Raw genomic sequence first — 6,000 nt, 5'->3', positions numbered from 1 at the left:
AGGAGCCCACATTCTAGTAGAGAAAAGATAAGTAAACAGACAATTGCAATAAAATGTGATGAAATACTGAGATATCAATACAAGCTGCTACAGTGCATGTAGGATGGTGTCATAATACGTCACGGAAGTAGCAGGAGGGTAGTCAGGGAAAGATGAGTCCTGAAAGTAGAGAAGCGGTTATCCAAGGGAAGAAGGGCATTTCAGGAAGATAGCACAGCATGCCCAACAGCACAAAGGCCAAAGAAAATGTAGTAACTTCTGCTAATATTGTACGAACATAGGTTGAGTGTGGAGTGGAATGAAGAGAAAATGTAGATGAAGTAGTCAGAGGATAGATCACAAACGTTCTTTATGCCATTCCAAAAAGTATGGACATTATCCAGTAACTATGGATAGAATTATGAAATTCCAAGAAGTATGAACATTATCCAGAATCTTTGAATGGTTTTAAATAAGAGAATGGCACAATATAATTTTTATTTTAAAAAAATTACTCAGATAGCTGTGGGAAGGGTGGATTTGAAGGGAATGAGAATTAAGCAGGAAAGCTATTGAGAAACAATTGCACTATGTTAAGCAAGAGATAAAAAGGAGAACATATATTTGAAAGAAATGGCAGGGCGTGGTGGCTCACGCCTGTAATCCCAGCACTTTGGGAGGCCAAGGCGGGCGGATCACGAGGTTAGGAGATGGTAGCCATCCTGGCTAACACGGTGAAACCCCATCTCTACTAAAAATACAAAAAGAAATTAGCTGGGCATGGTGGCGGGCGCCTGTAGTCCCAGCTACTCAGGAGACTGAGGCAGGAGAATGGCATGAACCCGGGAGGCGGAGCTTGCAGTGAGCCGAGATCGCACCACTGCACTCCAGCCTGGGCGACAGAGCGAGACTCCGTCTCAAATAAATAAATAAATAAGTAAATAAATAAATAAATAAATAAATAAGTAAATAAATAAATAAATAAATAAGTAAATAAATAAATAAAAGAAATGTTAAAGGTTGAATAGAATTTTGTGACATGATAAGTGAGGGAAGCCGGGCACGGTGGCTCACGCCTGTAATGCCAGCACTTTGGGAGGCTGAGGTGGGTGGATCACTTGAGGCCAGGAGTTCGAGACAGGCCTGGCCAACATGGCAAAAATCCTGTCTCTACTAAAAATATGAGAATTAGCCAGGCATGGTGGCACATGCTTGTAATCCCAGCTACTTGGGAGGCTGAGTCACAAGAATTGCCTGAACCCAGGAGGCGGAAGTTGCAGTGAGCGGAAATCATGCAGCTGCCCTCCAGCCTGGGCGATAGAGTGAGGCTCTGAAAATAAATAAATAATAAATAAATAAAATAAGTGAGAAGTGAAGAGTCAGTTTTCTGACTGGGTACTGGAGGTGGTGCCACTAACTGGGATAGGGAATGCAGACAGAGGAGCAGACTTTCAGAAGAAATGGGGATAAGAAAAAATAAAAATAAAATAAATAGAATTTTAAAAAGAAATGGGGATGGGGATGGATAATGAGATCAGTTTTGGACATGTCGCATTTGAGTAGTCTATGGAACAACTAAGTAGAATTGTTGAGAAGACAAATGGATATTTGAATGAGTTGCTCAGAAGAGAGATAAGAACTAAAGACATAGATGTGGATGTCATGAGCATGAGCACTGGAATTACAAGAGCAGATAAATTCACCTAAGAAGAGACTGCAGCCAGGTGCAGTGGCTCAGGCCTGTAATCCCAGCATTTAGGGAGGCAGAGGTGGGAGGATAGCTTGAGCCCAGGAGTTCAAGACCTGCTGGGGCAACATAACAATACCCCATAGAAGTGTATATGATGTGTTGTGGATAATGGGAGTCAGGTTTCTCACTGTTGGTGATGAGAGTGAGTGTCTGTTCATGCCCTTTGATCATTTTTAAATGGAGTGACTTGGTTTTTGCTTGTTGAATTTTTTTTTTTTTTGAGACAGGGTCTCACTCTGTCGCCCAGGCTGGAGTGCAGCGGCATAATCATGGCTCACTGCAGCTTCAGCCTCCCAGGCTCAAGTGATCCCCTCACCTCAGCCTTCTGAGTAACTGGGAATACAGGTGTGCGCCACCACGCCCAGCTAATTTTTTGCATTTCTTGTAGAGACGGGTTTTCACCATGTTGTTCAGACTGGTCTCAAACTTCTGGGCTCTCGAATGCCTGCCTCAGCCTCCCAAAGTGCTGGGATTACAGGCGGGAGCCACTGCTCTGGGCATGTTGAATTGTTTAACTGGTTTATATAATAGATTCTGGTTATTAGACCTTTGTTGGATGCCTAGTTTGCAAATATTTTCTCCCATTCAGTAGATTGTCTGTTTACTTAACCATTCTGAATCCATGTTTCATCTTTGCAAATACACACTCAACTCCCTTGCCCACTTCTCCATTTTACTCTACTGGCAAAGCTCCAACCCTACATGAACTTTGTAATTTGTCTTTTTGGAGCCTGCACCCAAACTGCTGAATAGTGCAGGAGAATATCACACAAATGAGCTGATTGGTTTCACTTTAAGTTAGATCCATGAGAATGGATCTTAGAGTGTCCCTTACAGTCCATTAAACACAAAGCTCAAGAGTTCCTCCATTGTGCTCTGAATCCCATCCCTCTTTTTCTCTTCAAGGAATCTGTTCCTTCAGTTATCTTCTTCTCTTCTGCAATAGCAATCTCTCCCTCTCCTTTGGATCATTTCCATCAGAGTTCAAGCAAGCTCCAGTACTGCTAATCTTAAAAAATAAACAGTCTCCCTTGACCAACATAAATCTACCTCCAACTTCTATCCCATTTATTTGTTCCTCTATATTACCAACTTCTCATATATAAAGTTGTCAACATATGTTGTCTCCACTTCCTGCTGTCCCATTAAATCCTCAATCCATTTCAGTCAGACCTTCACCCCCTACCATTTCAGCAAAACAGTTATTGTCACCAATGACCTACATGTTGCCAAATCGAATGGGCACTTATCTGTCCTCATTTTACTCACACTCTCAGCAGCATTCAGCACTGTTGACCACTCCTTTCATTTTGAAATACACTTTCCTTTTGCCTTTCCTGACACCATAATGTTTTGGTTTTCCTCCTAACTTCTTAGCCACTCCTCACTCTCCTTTGCTACCTGTTCTTCCTTTACTTTATGTTTAAATATTAGTATTCTTCAGTGATTTGCCCTATACCCTCCTCTTTTCACTCTACATTCTTTCATTGGGTGATCACTTCCATTCTCACAAATGTAATGCATTTATTTATTTATTTATTTATTTTTGTGACAGGATCTTACTCTATCTTTCAGGCTGGAGTGCAGTGGCACCATCCCACCTCCCTGCAACCTCTGCCCCCTGGGCTCAAGAGATTCTCCCACCCCAGCCTCCCGAGTAGCTAAGTCTACAGGCACATGCCACCACATCCAGCTAGATTTTGTATTTTTTTGTAGAGATGGGGTCTCACCGTGTTGTCCAGGCTGGTCTCAAACTCCTGGGCTCAAGCTATTTGCCCGCCTCAGCCTCCCATAGTGCTAGGATTACAAACCTGAGCCATCATGCCCAGCCCATTCTCATGGATTTAAATGCCATTTTTGCCACTCTAAAAGGAAGCCTCGGCACGGTGGCTCACACCTGTAATCCCACCACTTTGGGAGGCCAAGGCGGGTGGATCACTTGAGGTCAAGAGTTTGAGGCCACCCTGGTCAACATGGTGAAACCCCCTCTCTACTAAAATAAAAATTAGGTTGGTGTGGTGGCGGGCACCTGTAGTCCCAGCTACCAGGGAGGCTAAGGCAGGTGAATCACTTGAACCCAGGAGGCAGAGATTGCATTGAGCCGAGATCGCATCACTGCACACTCCAGCCTGGGTGACAGAGTGAGACTCCATCTCAAAAAAAAAAAAAGGAAGCCTTATACTCATTAGTGGTCACTCTCTCCCCCATCCCCACCCCTGGCTCCTGGCAACTATTAACCTGCTTTCTGTCTACAGATTTACCTACTCTGGAAATTTCACATAAGTGGAATCATACAATCTGTGGTCCTTTTTGACTACTTTCTTTCATTTAAGGTAATATTTTAAAAGTTTATCCATTTTATGGTATGTATCAGTATTTAATTCCTTTTTATGACTGAATAATATTCTATTGTATTGATATACCACATTTATTTATCCATTAATCAGTAGATGGGCATTTGGGCTGTTTCCACTTTTTGGCTATTATGGATAATGGTACTATGAACATTCATGTACAAGTTTTTGTGTGGTCATGGAATACTACGCAGACTTTTAAAAAGTGAAGTTATGTCCTTTGCACCAACATGGATGCAGCTAGAGAACATTACCCTAATATAACTAATGCAAAAACAGAAAAACAAACATCACATGTTCTCACTTATAAGTGGGAGCTAAACATTTGGTGCTCAAGGACATGAAGATGGCAAAAATAGACACTGGTGGCTTCTCAATGGGGGGAAGGGTTGAAAAACTCTTAGAAACTATGCTCAGTACCTGGGTGACAGGACCAGTTATACCCCAAACCCCAGCATCACGTAATATACCCAAGTAACAAACCTGTACATGTAACCCCCAAATCTAAAATAAAAGTTGATGTTATAAAAATAAAAATAAAAAATAAAAATGAAATAAAAAATTTTTGTGCAGACATTTTTTTTTTTTTCATTTCTCTTGAGTATATAACTAGAAGTAGAATTGCTGGGTAATGTGGTCCTCCATGTTTAACATTTCAAGAAACTGCCAGGCTGTTTTCAAAATGGCTGCACCACTTTACATTTCCATCAGCAGTATATGAGAGTTCCAATTTCTCTACATTCTCATCAACACATTATTATCTGACTTTTTAGTTACATTTATCATGTGGGTGTGAACTAGTATCTCATTGTGATTTTGATTTGCATTACCCTGATGGTTAATGATGTTGAAGATCTTTTTACGTGCTTATTGGCTATGTGTATCTCTTTTTTGAAGAAATGTCTGTTCAGACCCTTTGCCCATTTTTGAAGAAATGTCTGTTCAGACCCTTTGCCCATTTGTCTTTTTATTGTTGAGTCGTAAGAGTTCTTTTCATATTCTAGATACAAGTCCCTTATCACATGTATGATTTGCAAACAGTTTCTCCCATTATGTGGGTTGTCTTTCTACTTTTTTTTTTTTTCTGAGATTGAGTCTTGTTCTGTCACCCAGGCTGGAGTGCAGTGCCATGATCTCGGTTCACTACAACCTCTGTCTCCCAGGCTGGAGTGCAGTGCCATGATCTCGGCTCACTACAACCTCTGCCTCCCAAGTTCAAGCCATCCTCCCACCTCAGCTCCTGAGTAGCTGGGACTACAGGCATGTGCCACCACGGCCGGCTAATTTTCATATTTTTTGTAGAGACAGGTTTTGCCATGTTGCCCAGGCTGGTCTTGAATTCGTGAGTTCAAGCAGTCCACCACCTTGGCCTCCCAAAGTGCTGGGATTACAGGCATGAGTCGCTGCACCCGGCCCAAGGTCTTGAAAATTTATATCTATGTTTTCTTCCAAGAATTTTATTGTATTAGCTCTTACATTTAGCTCATTGATCCATTTTGGTTTAATTTTAGTATATGGTGTGAGGTATAGACCCAAATTTATTCTTTTGCACATGTGTGTCCATTGTCCATGATGTGTATACCCAGTTGTGCACCATTTGCTTAAAAGGCTCTTCTTTCTCCCATTTAATGGTCTTTAACACTGTTATCAAAAATCAATTGACTGTAAATGTGAGAGTTACCTCTGGACTGTCAATTCTATCCCATCGATCTACATGTCTATTCTTATGCCAGTACCATGCTGTCTTATGTATTGTAGCTTTGTAGTAAGTTTTGAAATCAGGAAGTGTGAGTCCTCCAACTTTGTTCTTCTCTTTCAAGATTGTTTTGGCTATGCTGACTATTGCATTTCATACGAATTTCAGGATCCGCTTGTCAAACTTTTTTGTTTTTTTCCTAGTAGTTTGAAAAAACACTT

This window comes from Symphalangus syndactylus, chromosome X (genome assembly GCF_028878055.3).
Source record: "Symphalangus syndactylus isolate Jambi chromosome X, NHGRI_mSymSyn1-v2.1_pri, whole genome shotgun sequence".
In the NCBI taxonomy this organism is placed as follows: Eukaryota; Metazoa; Chordata; class Mammalia; order Primates; family Hylobatidae; genus Symphalangus; species Symphalangus syndactylus.
Note: the sequence above shows the minus strand (reverse complement) of the source record.